The sequence below is a fragment of the Odocoileus virginianus genome, chromosome 7, assembly GCF_023699985.2.
Source record: "Odocoileus virginianus isolate 20LAN1187 ecotype Illinois chromosome 7, Ovbor_1.2, whole genome shotgun sequence".
NCBI lineage: Eukaryota > Metazoa > Chordata > Mammalia > Artiodactyla > Cervidae > Odocoileus > Odocoileus virginianus.
Genome location: NC_069680.1, coordinates 31,630,746 through 31,650,365, shown reverse-complemented (window position 1 = coordinate 31,650,365; position 19,620 = coordinate 31,630,746). Strand labels below are relative to the sequence as shown.

At 52.4% G+C, this 19,620-nt stretch overlaps 1 long non-coding RNA gene across 1 annotated transcript; it reads right to left on the bottom strand.

Moving 5' to 3' along the window:
* Positions 1–3,848: 3,848 nt before the first annotated feature.
* On the bottom strand, positions 3,849–4,865 carry LOC139035912 (uncharacterized). The gene is made up of 2 exons (XR_011488563.1): positions 4,776–4,865; positions 3,849–4,456 (listed from the first exon to the last, which is right to left on the bottom strand). It is a non-coding gene; the product is annotated as an uncharacterized lncRNA (long non-coding RNA).
* Positions 4,866–19,620: the final 14,755 nt, after the last annotated feature.

The following is a 19,620-nucleotide window of genomic DNA, read 5'->3' as shown; positions in this document are numbered from 1 at the left end:
ATTGTAAGAAAAAGCAACTACATCCACTGGGACCCTTTATCATCTTTGGTTCAGTGCGAGGTTTGCAGGCTTGGTAAGGAGACGCCAGGCTGAGGGCAATCGGTGCTGCCTAGTCAGGCCAGGGAGCCCGAGAAGGCCCCCCAGCCTCCTGCAGGGGATCTGGCACAGGGGCGGCCAACACGGGAGGAATCATCCACGCAAGAAGCAAATGGCCCTGGAAGACGGACCGCAGTGCTAGCCACCGACTGCCGGACCTTGTTACTCCCATCAGCACGTGACGCACGGTTATTACTTGAGTTATAATGGCTGAGGAGTCATTCTGGTTCATCTTCCTTAGCCTCATTTTTAGTCTGTTATTTAGACAGATGTTGAAGTTAAATGCTGGCTTATGTTTCCATTATGAGATCTCAGAATCCCTCCAAGAACCAAGCGCGGGCTTCCACAGCCTGAGTCCCTTTCCTCCCTCGTTCCTCCTGGGCAGAGCTGGCCATGGGATGCTGGCCTCAGAAGGAGGCCCGGCCGGGCAGGGCAGGCGTGTTCCAGGCCTCCCACGTCAGCCCGGGGACTCCAGCCTCTCCAGGACTGGCGCACGTGTGTGCTCCTCGGGGCCGGTGCTTCAGATGGTGCCTCTCAACAAGGCCAGGCTCTGCTGGGCTCAGCACGCTGAGAGGCCCGTGTCCTTCCAACAGAGGAGCTTGCTGTCCCACGGAAAGCCAGCAGCGTGTGCAGCGTGGGGGTCACCGGGACTCAGAGTCACAGACTCAGGGTGTCGCCCCTGTGTCTGCATTCTTGCTGATGCCGGAGCTCTGCTTCTGCTCAAGAACTAGATGATGATGGCCTCCAGGAGCCACCATCACTGGGCCACGTCCCCTGGCCCCTGGGCCCTCGGTGACCAGCTCAGATCACTGACTGGACCGTGGGCTTGAGGAGAGAATGGTCTAAGGTCTGAGGTCCATGCTCTTGACCCAAATACTGGTCTTGTTCCGCTACCCCTGAGTGAGACAACCTTGATCCATCCTCAGGTGGAGAGGGCGAGTCCCCTCTGGAGGGCCCAGGAGGACAGCTGGCCTCTGCACTGTCCCCTCACCGTGGTGGCCCGAGGTCCCTTACTGCAGTGCGTGTCCTTGGGTCCCACCTGCCTGTATAGCTGCAACCTGATCGCTCTCTCACAGAGCAAACCTCGTAGGGGTTGCCTGAATCCACTCCATTTGAAGACTGAGATCTCATTCAGGTTACCTTTTCTTTGGAAGAAGCAGTAGGCGGGCTCACACAGAGATAGATCAGAAAGCAACGGCGTGTTTCATAGAACTCCTGGCCCCAGACCATGGCTTGACTTCTCAATTCAGGCAGACTTCCCTCTGAGTGGAGGTCAGCTGCCTCCATCCCCCTGACACTCTGATGCTCTGTTTGAAGAAGTAGAAAGGGTTGAAGTTCTTGAAGGATCATTTCCCCGGTGTTGGGAGGAGGAAGACAGCCCAGACAAGCCTGTTTGAGGTGAGAGAGGGGCCCATAGAGGGCCTGGGGAAATCCCTGGCCCTCCCTCACCCTTCCCTCTCTCCACCTATTCATCCATCCACCCACCCATCCACCCACCTGTGTGTGCATGCATGCATACAGCCAACCATCCATCTATATCTACCCATCCATCTACCACTCACAAATCCATCCATCTCTGCATCCATCTGTCCCTTCATCCATCCATTTATTCATCCATCCATCCATCTATCTAGCCATCTATTCATCCATCCACCAATCTACCCTTGTGTGCATGCGTGCACACATCACACCACCCACATATGCATGTATCTATCTATCCATCCACCCCTGCTCACTTCCCTCCATCCATCTGTACATTCATTCACTTAAACACACATACTCACAGAGGCAGAGACTGCCCAAGAGGCTCACAGCCTATTAAGAAGTCCTGCCTGGCGTGGAGAAGAAAGCCTGGGCCGTGGCCTACTTTGCTGGTTGATGGATGAGGCAGTGCTGCACCCAGGCTCTCCCAGACTACCAAAGAGGAGGAGTCATACCTTCCAGGCTCACTGGAGCTTCTTGCTTGGCCACTTTAGGGCTGATGAATGGGACAGTTGAAACCAGAGAGGATTATGTGTCTTAAGTTCTGGTTCTCTGGCTCCAGAGGTTCAACTGGACCGTTTGTGTATCAGAAGCAATTTTAAAACCTGATTCCTCTGATTTCTTGCTGTCAAACTGAAGGTAACAGAAATTCTGGGAAGCTTCTGGAGTTTTGATCTTTGGAATGTTTCTTTCTGATCTCACTCAAGGATGACACTAGCAGATGCTGTCTCCATTCCCACTGATTTGGAAATCTGTAATATTTTATGTGTGTGTATGTGGGTGCTCAGTCATGTCTGACTCATTGTGACCCCATGGACTGTAGCCTGCCAGCCTCCTCTGTCCATGGGATTCTCCAGGCAAGAATACTGGAGTGGGTTGCCATGCCCTTCTCCAGAGATCCTCCCCACCCAGGGATTGAACCTGCGTCTTCTGAATCTCCTGCATTGACAAGAGGATTTTTTACCACTAGCACCACCTGGGAAGCCCATGATTTTTATGAGCTAGGATGGATAACTGCTAGGTCTGTAGCTGTTGATACCTTCAGAGTCTAGAAGGAGGGTTCCTAACCTGCCCCATGGGTGCCGACCATACAATTTGTGAGAAGGTGTAAGTCCTTTCTGCCTGGCAGGCGGGAGGTGCCCAGAGCACACCTGATCCGTCCTTCCCACCATCTACAACGAGCCACCTTTGGCCCACGTTTACTCCTCTTTCAGTGTTGCTAAGCCAGTACATTGCTTGATGTCATTTCATTTGAAATTTCATCTTCCCTGTTTCCCATGGAGAAACATGCAACTGGGAGACAGTGAAGAAATGCCAAAATCAGGAGGGCCAGGACTCCCATCATTCCCTGGTTCCAACCAGTTCCAGATCCTAACTCTAGCCTCCACTCTCTCTCAAGACTGGGACAGCGCTGGTCTTTGTCCCTCAGGGCTGGTAGCAGCGATGGAGACAGAGGCTCACCCTGCCTCCCATGAGGCCTCCCCTCCAGGAACGGGAATCAGGTAAGTAAGCCAGGATCATCACCGTGCACGCTGGAGTCCATGCTCTAATTTCTGTGATAAGAAAACACAAAGGCAGGTTTCAGCCTGGAGGAAGCTGTTCCTGGCACTGATGGAGGGCTGGTGTCGGGATGAACAAGGAATGCCCACAGATTATCCCGGAAAGCAGCGCCCAGCAGAAAAGTGACCCAGATGGTGAGCAGAGGGAAATGCTGTGGGAACAAGGCCTGACCCTTGGCAGCCAGGCCTGGCTGACCACGGCCACAGGGGCTCCCACTGTCCCCCAGCCCACGGTAGACGAGGGCACCCGGCCACACCCACGTCAGACCAGTGCAGCCCCCCCGGCTCCTCCATCCATCGCTGGAGGAGGGGTATGTGGGTGCAACTGCTTCGGAAAATAGCTGGGAATCTTCCCCTGAAACAGAAGCTGCGTACCTTGCCCCACTGCAGCTCTGTTTCTAGGTGTATCAGCCCCAAGGGATTCTTGACTATCTGGGGAGACTTGGTCAAAACTGGCATTCAGAGCATCACAGATGATGAACAAGACCCAAAGGATCCTATAGAGGAGAGAACTGGGGTACACAGGCAAAGAATGTGGAAACACTGCAGTCACAGACATAATTCTAAATTAAAAGAATGGACTCAATTGCTTTCAACATCTCTACCTTTTTTTTTTTTTTTTTTGGTAAAAACTAAACATTTTAAAATATGCTTTAGGTACCCACGCAGACACAAGAAATCTGCGTAGGAAGAAAAGCCCAGAAATGATAACACGGAGGCAGACGGAGTTTATTTAGAGTGGAGGGGGCAGGCTGTGACAGGTGAGGTGTGGGACATGGGTTGCTTCCTTGTTATTAAGGACAATGTTGTTCAGGGAGGTGAGTTCACAGGAGCACCTTGCTGGTTACCCCCTGGACCTGAAACCAAGCAGGACCCCATGGGGCCCCAGGATGCTAAGCCTCTCTGTATCCCCCATTTTTTGATTACAGGACACAGGCTTCATTCGGCCTCCTTGATGTCCCTTCCTTCCATCACCCACGTTCAAACAGTTGCTCATCGGGGCAGAGAGGAGATGCAGAGATATGGGCGGAGCCATCAAGAAAGAATAGGGCAGCGTTGGCGGGCGGGTCCTGGCTCCCCTTCAAGGGGTACATGCACAGTATCTTTGTTTTCCAGACAAACTGAAGCCCCCACCAGGTGGGAGAAATAAACTGTCTGCTGCCCGCCACCACGCTGGACCCCAGACCAGCTGGAATCCCAATGCTGACTCCCACTTACCTCCCCACCAACCAATCAGAAGAGTGTCCACGCGCTGATCACGCCCTCTCTGAGCCGTAACTGACAAACTTCTCACTGCCCAGGCCAGGCGGGACTCGCGTCTGTGAGGACATGACCGCACTGGGCCCCCTTTCCTGGCCACCCAGCAGAGCTATTCTCTTCTGCCGGACCCGGGACTCGGTCCCCGAGATACAACTCGGCGTTGGGCACAGAGGCCAGACTCTGCTCCAGACCCCAGCCCGCCGCCCCGCTCTGCCCTCCGCTGTGGGGCAGCCCCGCACCCCGCGCCTCCCACGGCCAGCCGCGCCCAGCCGCGCCCTCCTGGGCGCTGGACGTCCCCCTGTTCCCTGCTCCTCGGCAGCCAGGCAGGAAGGCTTCTCCCCGCAGAGTGCTGTCTGTCCCTGGCACGCCCGTGCCCACCTAGCAGGCTCCCCGCACTGTCGAGCCGCCCCCGGGTCCCTTCAGACGCCCCCACGGGCAGCAGCTCCCCTCAGAGCCGGGAGAGCACCGGGCAGCCGCCGGACCTGAGACAGCTCTGCGGGGTCAGCCCCGAGCTTCCGGTTCCGGGGTTCTGCCGCTTCTCCCCTTTCTCCCCGCCCGGGGCCACAGCGCTTCCTGTAGAGACTCCACACACCACACCACACACATACACACACACACCACACACACATCACACACCAAACACACACCACACACCACACACACCACAAACACACACACACAGACACACACACACACCCCACACACACCACACACCAAACACCACACACACAACACACACACACACACCACACACCAAACACCACACACACACCACAAACACACACCACACCACACCACACACACACACCACACACCACACACCACACACCACACACACACACACACCACACCACACCACACCACACACACACACACACCACACACACACACACACACACCACACACACACACACACACACACCACACACCAAACACCACACACACACCACAAACACACACACCACCACACACACACACCACACACCAAACACCACACACACACCACAAACACACACACACACACACACCCCACACACACCCACACACACACCACAAACACACACACCACACCACACACGCACCACACACACACACACACCACACACACCACACACACACACCGCACACACACACCCCACACACACCACACACCAAACACCACACACACACCACCAAACACACACACCCCACACACACACACACACACACCCAAACACCACACACACACCACAAACACACACACACACACACACCACACACACACACACACCACACCACACCACACACACACACACACCACACACCACACACCACACCACACACACACACACCACACCACACCACACACCACACACACCACAAACACACACACACACACCACACACACCACACACATCACACGACACACACACCACAAACACCACACACCAAACACCACACACACACACACACACACACCACACACACCACACACACACAAACACACACACACACACCACAAACACACACAAACACATACCACACATACACACACACCACACACACCCCCCACACACACACACACACACACACACACACACCATACACACACACACCACACGCACACAACTCCCCGTCTGCATTAATGCCTCTGACGCCGGGTCAGCATCTCTTACCCCAGGCCACAGTCCTGATGGGCCCCTGCCTAGTACCCATGCTTATTAAGTTATTTCAGACACAGGAAAGAACTAACATTGATTAGTAGAAGCATCAAGTAGTGAAAAGAATCAGTACTGACCAACTGAAGCCAAGAGGCCGCGTCATGCTCTGGGTCTCTGCTTCGGCCTGCGGTCTTGTGGCTACGCTTTTCCCAAGCAGCTGGAGTTTGGTGGACGTGAGGCTCCACAAGCAGTGTGTGGGGGGGTGGGGGGGGCTGAGTGTCACACGTGCACGTCTGACGGGCCCTCTCAGGCTAAGAGTGAGTGGGCCTGGGTGTCCCCACCCAGGGCGGCTCAGCCAGGAGCCGGGGGACCCTGACCTCTTTCCAGCCTCCGCCCTGGGGTCTCTCCTCTCTCCCGCTCCCTTCTTCTGAATTACAGCTTCTTAAAACCAAAACACTCCAAAAACACTGGAAAAGCCCCTAGTATGAGCATCATTCGGCAGCCCACCCCAGTATCCTTGCTTGGAGGCTCCCATGGACAGAAGGGCCTGGCGGGCCGCGGTCCAAAGGGTCATCATGCCCATTGTTGCTGTCTGAGAGCTGGCCGGCCGGAGGAAGGAGGCCGCGGGGCTTGAGCCATTTGCCCAAACGGTTGGACTCTGAAGCGCCCAGCGGGCCCTGGAGGTCAGGAGACAGAGCTGTCCCTCAACCCCACCACACAGCCACAATCACTGCCTCCCAAAACCCAGCAGCCGCCGGCCGGCTTGGTCCACAGCAGTGAGGGGCTGGGAGGCCGACGCAGGCCCGCTGACCCCAGGCTCTCACAGGGAGGGGCGGGGGGCCCACAGCCGGGGTCTTTCCCTGGGGCGGGAGCCCTGACTGCGGACACGGTGCCAACGTCCTGCTCACAGGCCTGGGGCCCCCAGCACTCGCCTCACCCCCACTGGCTCCCGCTGACTTGGAAACGGAGCCGGTTGTGGCAGGCCTTTTCCAGACGGCCGTTCCCCTGGAGGGTAGGTGAGGGGACACGTGGGTGCACAGCAAGGAACGAAAGGCAATGAGACAGACCTGGGCTGGAGGTCAGGCCCTTGTCCCTGCGCCCCTCCTGATGAGCTGGCACTCTGGTCCCCAGGTCCTCACTTGAAGACACACGCCGCCAGGTTGAGACCCGGGGCCCCTCCCAGCCCCCACGTCCTGTGACTTTGAGAGTCCGCCATGCCCAGGGCGCCCACTGACACTGAATTTCTGCTTGGTGCTTTTCAATACTGTCTGCAATGCTATTTCTTAGAGCTGAAGCAGACTCATCAGACAGCAGAGTAGCGTGTTTATCACACAAGCCCCCCCGCCCCCATTACCGTCCCCCTGACCTGAGGAGGCCTTCTAACTGTGGGCTGATGCCCTGGGACACAACGTCTTCTGATGTGCTGGGTGCCAGCCAGTGGGCAGACGCCCCTGCTCACTCTTTGTGCCAAAATACTGTTGCTGATGACCTGTTTGGGGTTTCAAAATTGCTTACTATTTGATTATAGGAAAGTGCAGAAAAGTACCAATTTTCTGAGTGGAGATGTTTGTCACAGATGATCATCGCCAAGTTGGATAAGTGAAATTTGAAGTTTGTTTATCCCTCCCACTAGATTTCACAATGAAATTAGATCACTTTTGCAGTTCTCTGAGGAAGAAATAGAAGCTTTAAGAATAGATAGATACACAGAGTGACACTTGGAAAAGAGCAGTCCTGGGAGGAAAACAAACAAACAAATTTCTCTGGGCCACGTAGCACATCGGTGAGGTACCAGATGGCGATTAAATATAATTTTTAAAACAAATGGAGAAACCATTAACTACGACGGAGGCCGATGCACCTGCGCTGTGTCAGTGAGGGTGGGATCATCCTGCTGAAGGGAGGAGGGTGCAGTGGACGGAGCCTCCCGGGCAGGACAGGTCAGACTCTGGAGGAGGAGATGAAAGACCTGCCCTCTCTCAGGACCTCCAGTCTTGCTCTGCCCTGGATGGCCCTGCCGGCCCTCCTCGGTCCAGCCACCAGCGCCCATGAGCGCGGTCTAGATGTGCTCGCCGTCCGCATGCAGACCCCCAGGGATCTGGAGGAAGCCCGTGCTCGTTCGGTAGAACTGAGCTCTGTGGCCACAGGACCGAAGCCCTGGTCCTCCTGCAGCACCGACCTCCAAACACGATCCAGCTTAGACTCCGGGCGCCCCTGCCCGGGAGCATGTGGACACACAACCAATATTGCTGCGGGGTTGTTTGTGCAGACAGGAATGCAACTGTATATGTGAGCGCTCCTCACATCACCAACACTTAAAGATGTGTTCTCTGTGGAATCCCGAGGCATGCAGCATTGTTTGAGCAAAGGCCCAGGTGGAAAGACAGGGCAGAATTAGATCTGATGCGTCGCCAGAAGGCTTCTCTGTGCAGTGCGGTCCTCTGCCCAGCTCTGCTCCATCAGAGCGCTGAGGTTCCCTGTCAAACTGGAAAACTTCTTCCCTTGAACCCAAAGGGATGAGACAAGTCAGGAGACGGCAGTGAGGCATTAAGTCTGTGAGAAACACGACACTCGGCTTCTTGAATAATCATGAGATCAAACGTCTCAGTTGAGGGTAATTGGAGATGTATCAAGATTTCCTTCTTCATAGGGAGAAGAAAAGAATCTTCAAACTCCTCAGAAAAAAAGGTTTGCCTGTGGCAAAGAACATTATATAAATGTCCACCCTGCCAGAAACTTCAATTGTCTTGGATGTGAAGTGCAATTTGTCAGCATCAGTGTTTCCTGTAGCCAAGGCAACAGCCTCAAACACAGTAAAGGAAAACATGAAGACAGCATTACCAAGAAAATGTGCTCATTTAAAAGGAAAAACAACTGTAAAAATGAATAAGTAAATAACTATCTTCACAAATCTCTCTACCCTTTTCCCCAGCGTAGGCCATGCATGTAGGTATGGTCAGGATGTTGATGGAAAGGTGAGCCCCGTCTGGGGACACCAAGAACAAAGCTGTTTGATGCTCCTGAAATCCAATGGCAGGTTTCACAGATACTCAGTAGGAATGTTAGCTCTTGGAACAGGCTGAGTCCAGAGTGCATATTGAAATCTGGCCTACTGTCTTAACTTGAAGGAGGGCTTCGTTAACTGTCTGAGTATATGCTCTTCACGGTGCTGGCGCCTCTGTAAAATGTTCCCTCTCCCTCAGAGGTTATCACCTCGTGCGCTCTGCATCCTGGTGACCATCTCTGCCCTTCCATTTAAGGCTTTGCTTTGGGTCCCTGCCTGGGAGTTACACTGTGTGGCTTATTGAAATGAATAAAAGATTTATAAATAGAGACTGTTTAGATAAAGGCAAAGCATCATCCATCTGAGAAGAGAGGCTTATCTGCAGCAGATGTGTGTTTATCCAGGGAAATCAGCAGCATGTGAAACCTCACTACCCGGGTTTCAAAGGACGGGAAACTGCCACTGATGGACCAGTGGTCCCTCCCCAAGTCCATCCCCTGGGACTGTACTCCAAATATATAGGGCTATGTGTCCCCGAAGGCAGAGCAAGGATGATTCCAGTGCAGCAGCAAATGAAAAAGAAAGTGGACTACACGTTAATGGATACTGGGCCTCACGTCATGCTTGTGTGTGTGTGTGTGTGTGTGTGTGTGTGTGTGCACGCACTCAGGTGTGCCCAACTCTGCGACCCCATGGACTGTGGCCTGCTAGGCTCCTCTGTCCATGGGATTTTCCAGGCTAGAATACTGGAGTGGGTTTCTATTTCCTCTCCTAGGGGACCTTCCTGGGCCGGGGATCAAACCCGGGTCCCTGTGTCTTCTGCACTGGCAAGTGGCTCTTTGCCACCATGCCACCAGGTAAGGCCCATGTCAAGCTTACAGGACTGGGAATGATGATTTCTCAAGAGATGCATCTGCAGTGTTACATTTCAGACTGTGCTTAAATGGTCAAATAATCTAGTTATGACTGGAGACTAAACACATACTTGAAGGATTCTTAGGTTAAACCTCTAACTGAAGGAGGCAAACGGGATAGGTTATATACATATAACCTGGGAATATCTAAAGTTCATTTCTTGCAAACTCAGACAACTTTTCTCTCTCCTGCAATTTACAGAACCCTTAGGCACCTGTGAAGGCTCCAAATGCAGAGAACAATTTGTGTCACCACCCCTTGTGTGTCCTTCTTTTAAGGGGTGTTCTTTCAAAAACACCCAAGATTTCCTGAAAGTGATCAGCCATTGGTTCATCTGATAGGCAGAGTGATAACTCCTAAAGTCTCAACTGTTGTAGATCTAATAGAAATTGTCTGGCTTTATTAAATAGTGAGAGTTGAATCCTGGATAAACTCCATGAAATAACTTACTTTCCTTTGCTTTTGAGAACAGCCCCAGAGGTCCAACTGCTCCTAGGGTTCTGAGTGTGAGGCACCACCATCCCCACAGGAGACGAAGCCACCAGGTCCTCGTTTGATGATAGCAGCGTGCTTTGTCAGCTCAGGGTAGGTGTGGCCAGCTTGATGATGGCCGTATAGGGTCCACATCTCCCCCATCTGAATCAGAAGCTCAGGGGTACAGCCCAGCAGTCTGTGTTTAAACAAGATCTCTCACTCCAGGAAGATCCTGACACAGGTTAAAAGGGACAGTGCTGCCCAAGGGGCCAGGCTCTGACCTCCAACCTGTGCATGGCAGAGGCTCCAGAGAGCACCCTCTTGGTGACAGACACCCAGGTACCCCTGTCTCCGGTAGATCAGCCTGCACCAGAGCCAGCCCCCTGAAGCACTGCTATGCTCTGAACCACTCGAGCCTGGGGGTCTCCCGGGCGGTTCAGTAAATGCAGGAGATGTGGGAGACGCGTGCTCAAGTGCTGGGTGGGGAAGATCTCCTGGAGAAGGAAATGGCTACCCACTCCAGTCTTCTTGCCTGGAGAATCCCATGGACAGAGGAGTCTGGCAGGCTACAATCCATGGGCTCACAAAGAGTCAGACCTGACTGAGTCACTGATCACAACAACAGCAAAAAATAAGGGAGGAGGCTGGCGGGGAGGGATTTGGAGAAAATAATCCCGGAAGGTGCCGTGAAGCATCTGCTGTCCCGTTCCGGATGCGGATTCATTCTATAGACAAAGGAGAATCATTGCTTGGATTTAAGCAGAACAAAGGACTAGCTTCTCATTTTTAAAAGACAACTCTGGTGATAATGCAGCCCACTGGGAAACTGTTGAAACAGTCTGGACAGAAAAAAAGACTTCTACTTTTCAGGCTAGGAGTGTCAAGGATGGAGGCCAGAGAATGGGTCTCAGACATGGTTACAGGGATCAGTGGACATTCTTCAGAACCAAGCAGCACGTTGCCAGGGCAAGTGGGAGAAGTCAAGGTGACTTTCTGGGTTTTGGCATGAGTTTGAAATGTAAGAAAATCCCAGCTGACATTACCTTATGTTCTCACATTATCAGAACCTGTCTAGCAGAGCCCTGGGCATTCTTCAGTTTTATGTCTCTTGTCATAAGCTCCCGTGTCTCTTGTCTGCAGATCCCAAGCAGTAACGACGGGCTCAGTTCAGTCCTGAATAAATGTCACTGGAAGCCTCTGTCATGGTGACTCATTCTGGGTGACTCTGGATATATTATATCACGTCCACCGATCTTACTTTTTAGGAGAAACGGAAACCAGGATTGAAATTAAAAAGTGATTTTTGGACATGCCGAACAGAAACAATTTTTTAATAGACTGTGCAGTATCCAAATATTTGAAAATTCATATTTCACCGCACTAAACATTTGTCAGGCTCCCCTGGTGGCTCAGCTGGTAAAGAATCTGCCTGCAACGCAGGAGACCTGGGTTCCATCCCTGGGTTGGGAAGATCCTCTGGAGAAGGGAACAGCTATAGAGTTCACGCACTCTTCTTAAAAACAGAGATGTGTGTGTTTTATCTTTGTCTTTCTCCTCACTTCCAGCCCCAAGAAACTTGCCTCATGCATAGTACATGCTGAATAAACATTGCTATTTGCTGATCTTGTAAATAACTTGGAAAAATAGAAAGACTGCCTGAGTTTCTCATCACATTTTGCTTCTCCAAATAAGACACTATTCTCAGAAATGTCTTGACAGAAATTCTTAATGCCAGCAGGGTATGTCCTTACCTCTATACTACATCTATACCAATTAGAAATTCTGTAATCAGGGCCATGTTGGCATAGCCTGTGTGTTTAACAGGCCTCATCTCTTAAGAGATAAGAACTGTTTAAGAAAAATGAACGCATTTGTATCCATGTCATGGTTTATATTTTTAGACAAAAACTAAGTCCTGCATGACTCCTGTTTTTCAGTTTGATTTTATTTCAGCCCAAACTTGTAAGTCACATCTTCCCAATGAGGACATTTGAGTAACCCCTTCACTCACACTGGTCTCCAAGTTCTTTCAAGATGTTCTAGAGGAGGTTAATCATTGAGAAACAGGTGTTCCTGGTACTGACTCCTGTTTTCTCTGAACGGAGACTGTGTTTGTCCACATTTAGTTAAGATGACATGGCCTAGTGGCTGGTACTCTGCACCAGGCTCAGTTCCAGAAACGAGAGGAAGGGTGAAGAAGGCGAGGCCATCCCTGGGGAGCTTGGAGCCAGGTGGGAAAGATGCTCATTCAAGGATGCTCCAACCAGTTTCTTCTGGGGATTTCCAGGAAGGCTTCCTGGAAGAAGTGCCTGCCGAGCTGAGTCTTGATGGATGAGCCGAGAGTTTCCAGGCCTGAGGCAGGTACACAGGACTCCAGGCAGAGGGAACCATGGACGAGGGCGCCTGTACACTTGTGCTTTGAAGGACAGAGGCCTGAGTCCCTGCGGAGGAGTCAGGAGATTCATGTGACTGTAGGACAGGAGTGTTCTGGAAGCAAGCGGTGAAAGCGGGAGAGCAAGCTGGAGTCGGGTGCAAAAGGACCTTGTGTGTCTTCTGAGAAGACTGATCTTTGTCCTGTGGCTGAAGAGAAACTGCCCACTTGCGCACTGGGGAGTGGAACAGTCTTTCTTTAAGACATACCGAAGAAAGCACAGAGAATGGATTGGAGCCGGAGAGGCTGGAGGCAGGGAGACCGATTAGAGGCTGTGGCAATAAACAAGGGAGTCAAGTTCAGCTGAGGCATGGAGGGCCCAGCAGGCAGGGGCAGAGGGGCTGGGAGAGGCGGAGGTTTAGGTGCATCTGGGGGTAAAATTGGCGAGAAGAGTTTGTTGATCAAATGTGAAAACTAAGGGAATGTGGACGACAGAAGACAGCTACAGGGCTTCTCATTAGTAGCTGCAGGGGATATTGCCTTTAATTTAGGAAAGGAATTTCCCAGCAAAGGGAACAGGAACAGAAGTGAGAGTGAATGTGCAGAAGGCCCCAGCCCATCACTGCCTTTAACACCAAGGCGCCCATGATGGAGACTTTAAACCAGGAGGTGATCAGAGAGAAGCTCCTAGCTCTCTCTCTCTCTCTCTCTCTCTCTTTCTCTCTCTCCTTTGTAAGCTGAAACAAAACACAGACCAAAGTTTTAGGTGAGCAAAAAAACCCAGAAAACGAAAAAGATTCGGAATGTGTCCGAGTGTGTCAACACCGCCCCATGGGAAGCAGCCGGGACCGGCCAACGGCCTGGGATGTTCTGGATGGTGAAGCTCCCCGCGGCATTTCGGTGCTGGTCTTCCTCAAAGGCTGAGCTGGCTTTTTGAAGGGCTTATCGATAATATGAATTAAGCCTTATGTTGGACTATTTTACTAAAGTTTGAAGATAAAAGGATCTGTGGTTTGTTAGGAGTCATTTCTCCTGCTCCCATGGGTACCCTTATGATGGAGCACTCTATGTCACCTTCTGGCAAGCAGCACATTCAGATTGTCTTTTATACTGAGGTATAATTGACATTAGTTATATTAGCTTAGGGCTTCCCTTGTACCTCAGTTGGTAAAGAATCTGCCTGCAATGCAGGAGACCTGGGTTCAATTCTTGGATTGGGAAGATCCCCTGGAGAAGGAAACGTCAGCCCACTCCAGCAGTCTTGCCTGGAGAATTCCATGGACAGCGGAGCCTGGTGGGCTATAGTCCATGGGGCTGCGAGAGTCGGACAGGACTTAGTGACGAAACCACCACCACCATATTAGTTTGAGGTGGACAACATGATGATTTGATGTGTGTGTATGTTGGAAAATGACCACTCCATGAAATCTAGCTACCATTCATCCCTAGACATACTTATGGATTTTTTTTCTTGTGATGAGAACTTCAAAGATTTGCCCTCTCTGCAACTTTCAAACACACAGTGCAACACTGTCGACTACAGCCGGCAGGTGGGGCCTTCATCCTGTGGCTCATTCTGCTCCTAACTGAGGTCTGGGCCTCTTTGCCCCTCACTCACTTCCTCCTCCTGGCTCCCGTTGCTTCTGGCAGCCACTCGTCGGTTCTCTGTCTATGAGCTCGAGCTTTTGGTTTGCTTGTTTTCTTTTTAAAAAGCCCACGGTGAGACAAGAACCCACAGTCTCTCTCCTGGCTGTTCCGGGTCTTCCCCGCTGCACGTGCGTCTCCTCCAGCTGCGGCAGGTGAGGCCCCTCTGGTTGACGTGCGCAGGCTTCGCGGCTGTGGCTTCTCTTGGTGAGGAGCACCGGCTCTCGAGGGCAGGCTCAGGAGCTGTGACGCGTGGGTTTCCTTGTCCTGTGGTGGGTGCGATCTTCCCTTACCTGGGATCGAACCTGTATTCCCTGCATTAGCAGGAGGATTCACATCCTCATGACCAGCAGGGAAGTCTGAGCTTGAGTTTTTGTTTTTTTTTTAGATTCCATATGTAAGTGACATTTGTCTTCCTACGTCCAACTTGTTTCACTTAGCAGAATGCCCTCGCATCCGTTCACGTATCTGTAAATGACAAGATTTCCTCATTTTCTTATAGCTCAGTAATATTGTTGTATTTATGTGCCATATCTTTTTTATCCACTCATCCATCAGTGGGCACTTAGATGGCTGCTATATCTTGGTTATTGTAAATAATGCTGATGTTGACATGGGGGTGAATATCTCTTTGTGAGTGAGTGTTTCCACTTTCTTCAGATAAACACCCAGAAGTGGAATTGCCAGATCATGTGGTAGCTCTAAGTTTTTGAGGAGTCTTCATACTCTTTCCCACAGTGGCTGCCTCAACTTCCGCTTTCCCCACATCCTCACCAACACTAGCTATCTGCTATCTCTTTGATGATAGGCATCCGGACAGGTGTCAGACGCTATCTCATTGGGGTTTTGATTAGCATTTCCCTGATACTTAGTGATGCTGAGAACTTCTGTGTGTCTGTTGGCCACCTGCATATCTTTGGGGAAATGTCCATTAAGATCCTTTGCCCATTTTGTGATGAGATTTTTGGTTTTATTTTCAATTTTTTTTAAATTAACAATTTACTCTTTAGAAAATCATCTAACTAAAAAGTTGACAGCAGGACTGCCCTAGTGACCCAGTGGTAAAGAATCTGCCTGCCAATGCAGGGAACATGCATTTCATCCCAGGTCCAGGAAGATCCCACATGCCTCAGAGCAACCAACAAAGACCCAGCACAGCCACAACATGAAAATAAAGTACATTTTTTAAAAAAGTAGCACAGTCCACCCCACAAGTCATCAAACAATCAAAAAGGTCAACCTTCTGGCTTCATCCTCTTGTCCTTTTCTACATCGTATTTATTGACCATTCCCCACAGCGTGCCCTTCGTTAGGATTTTACAACACACAGATTTGCTCCTGTGGAAGAAAAGCACGTGCAGGCACGCCGGCCACTTAACGCGTCTCATCAAGGCTGCTCTGGTCCCCTCCGGCTCTGGTCCCCTCCGGCTCTGGTCCCCTCCAGCTCTGGTCCCCTCCGGCCTCTGAGAGCTTCGTCTTGTGTGGCTCCATCCGGCATCGTCCCCTGACTAGACCATCGTATTCTGATTTTCTGTTTTTTGACTGTACCACATGGCGTGTGGGACATTATTTCCCCCGACCAAGGACAGAAACTATGCCCCCTACATTGGAAGTTCAGGGTCTTAACCACTGAACTGCTAAGGAAGTCCTTTTACTATCACATTCTTAACTGCCATTTGCTGGGTGCTTCCGTTGCTTCCGGTTGTCCCAAGTACAAATGAAGCCCAAGCAATCACTTAAGACGAAGCTAGCACTGTGTGCCTGGGCCCCTAACCCTCGTGGCTTATGCTCTCTGTCCCCAGCACGGCCTCACCGCCTTCCCACGCAGGCCTTCCTGAGCTGGAAACTCTGCCGAGAACTGCCAGCGCGCCCCACCAGAATCAGCGCGGTGATGGGTGAGTTTGCTTAGAGAATAAGGATTCACGTGTCAAGACAGGTGAGTTGGTAGACTGGCCCCGGCGGGGTCCCCAGTGGTACAGGAGGGGACGGGGGTGATGGGCCCTCCATCAAAGGTGAATGAACTCGTCTCCTCACCACCTGAGCCTGCTATCTGGAGCCGGGCCCTGGGGAAGGGCCAGAGATCCAGCCGTAGAGCTGGATCAAGGGTGGGAGGTGGATGGTTTCCAGAGACACCAGGGTGGGAGGGAGGTCACCCTCCAGGTCACTGGTGCAGCCCAGCTGTCAGCACCAACACGGATAACCCGGGTGTAGACAGAGAGGGCTGGTGAGGCCGCGTGTCCTGACTGCCGGGACCCCCAAGCTGCCCCACGGAGGGGAGCTCAGCCCTACAGGGCCAGCAAGGGCCAGTACCTCCGGGGAGTGGTGGGGGTGGGAGCTGCTGGACGACCCTGGAACCGCAGGCCTGAGGAAGGGTTATCAGGATGGAGAGGTGAAGACAGACAGACCCACATTTCCGGGGAGACTCTGCAGGGCAGGGTGTGTCCCACACAGGCCTCGTGAAAAGAATCGGCCAATGTCTTCCATCAGGCTCTGCAAAATCACCTTGGCGTTTCCTTCAAAATATGTTCAACGCGTGAGAAGAAACACAAGTCAGAAGGTGTCTGCTGTCGCCTTACCGACCCTGGATGTTGACATGGGCAGCCCAGCGCTGCTCCATCTGGCCTGAATCCACACTCTACGCCCTGAGGCTGGACTGCCCAGGTGACCCCAGATGGGGACAAGCGCGGACCGTGGGAGCTGGCCCCCCATTCTTGCTTGCAGACACCAAGGAAGGTCCCATCTTCCTGCCCCGGAGCCTAAGAAACATTGTCATCATTGTTCAGTCGATCAGTCATATCCCACTCTTTCCAACCCCATGGGCTGCAGCACCCCGGGCTTCCCTGTCTGTCTCCATCTCCCGGAGTTTGCTCAAACTCACATCCACGGAGTCGGTGTTCAAGAAACATGGTGTGTTTGAAAGTACTTTCCTAAATCCTTATTCTGAGCAATGAAAACTGAAAATGTGGGTGAGGATCCAGGATCTGAAGCAAGGGAAACATCCCCCTTTGCACTGCACTTCTGTTCCCCGCTGTAGGTCTCGCTGTGTTCACTGGCAGCTCACATGAGCTAAACACAGGGTTTGGAATAACTAGAATACAGCTGTCTTACAATCACTGTCATCAAATAGAGGCTTGCGGTCGCGTTCAGAGGGGCGGTCGGACCCTCTGTTCAAGGAACGTGTGTAACTCTGCGATAGTCCTGGCGCCTCTCCTGCTTGGCTTCTCCCGGCGATGAGCCTCTGTGTGAAGGCGCCAGGCACCTGGGGCTCCCCGGGGTCAGATCCCCGTCACACCAGCCCACTCCTCCCCCAGGCCGAGTCAGACCATGGCTCACACTGCACCCAGTTCTCCGTGGAAACAGCCGGGCACCCTGGCGCCAGTGACCAAGGATGCGCACGGCTCCGCTCAAGTCTCTGCTCCCCCTGGATTTGCATTCCTGACAGCGAGCCTCACAGCGATTCCCCGTGATTTTCTTAATCCTGACATTTCCAGCACACGGCAAAACAGAAAGGTCATAAGCTGGCTAATTTTAAAATAGTGTTTTGATCACTTATCTTGCTGGAGTGTCAAACACGGCGCTGGCGGAACTGACACATGCTTATTACCACCTTTGGGTTCCTGAAACCAAACCGAGTCATTTGAAGGCCTGTCTTGAGCGAGCCCGCAGACGGCCATCAGTCAGCGGCCTGGCCATTTAGAACAGTCCCCACCAAGGGCCGGCTGCTGAGCACTCATCGGTCTAACTGCTGCTTTAGAAACTTTGGTATTTCTTCTCGGAAAATGGTGTTTGGGGGTCAGCATGAGGCAAGGAACAATAATAATAATTTATTAGACACTTGCTATGTAGGGGGTTTTAGCATGACTATCAAGTGTAGCAACTCACTTCTCACCCCTCCGGCCGGCAGGTACCCTCGCGATCTGCATTTTTTTAAGGTTGGAAAAAGCCACGGGGCGGGAGGTGCCAGGAGGAGAAGAGAGGGTTTGCGTCTCCCGTGACCAAGAGGCTCCATGAAGCGACTCCTGCTTGTTGGTCCTCCATCTCTACTGTCTCCTCTTAAATTAGAACAACAGAAAACTGGGACAGCTCTTTATTTTGCACAAAATATTTTTCCTTTATGGAAAGTTGGGACGAAAGCGAACACAGGACCCTCTGGGGCCCCCAGCCTGAGTCTCTGGCTGCACTGAACGCGTGGGGCACAGGGAAGGGGGGCATTGAGCCCCATTGTAAAGTGAAAGTCACTCAGTCACATCCAAGTCTTTGCAGCCCTATGGACTAAGCCTTCCCTGGAATTCTCCAGGCCAGAATACTGGAGTGGGTAGCCTTTCCCTACTCCAGGGGATCTTCCCAACCCAGGGATCAAACCCAGGTCTCCTGCATTGAAGACGGATTCTTTACCAGCTGAGCCACAGGGAAGCCCAAGAATACTGGGGTGGGCAGCCTGTCCCTTCTCCAGCGGATCTTTCTGACCCAGGAATCAAACCGGGGTCTCCTGCCTTGCAGGTGGATTCTTTACCACTGAGCTATCAGGGAAGCCCCAGACAAGTGCAACGAGGCGTAGGGAGTGAGGTGACCTGCAAAGTCACACAGCTCAAGAGACCTCCAGGGTTTGAGCCTGGAACACCTGCCTTCCAGGCTTCGCTGCTCTTAGGGTCTGACTGGACAGCTGGCGGAGGGGCAGGGAGGGCAGAATGTCCGTGTTACAAGAAAACTCAGAAACGCGCTACAAAGAGACCGAGCACGATCAAAGCTTCTTCTAGACACGCTGGAGAAACGCCTGTTTTGATGGAGAGTTTCCAGCTGCCTCTGTCCTAACTCTTGGCCTCAGCTTTGGGGGCAAGGGCCAGAGTGAGATCGTGAGGAAGACTGAGTGATTATAACCATAGGCATGGAGGAAGATGCACCATGGCATTCAGTTGCTGCAGCGACTCTACAGCTCCTGGCCTTTGCAAACGAGGGACACGGGGCTGAGAAATGCCCGCCCCTATTAGAGAGGAGCACAACGGCTCCTCCTCGCCAGCCTTCTCGCTGCCCATGGCTTCCTGGGGGTTCCCCGCCACCCCGGTGCTGAGGCAGATCCAGCCGAGGGCGGGCCCCCTAACCCGGGTCCCCTCCCTGACCAGGCCCAGGCGCTGGCCTTGCCTTGGTCTCCTGGCATGGCCAGCCCCGGGAATCCAC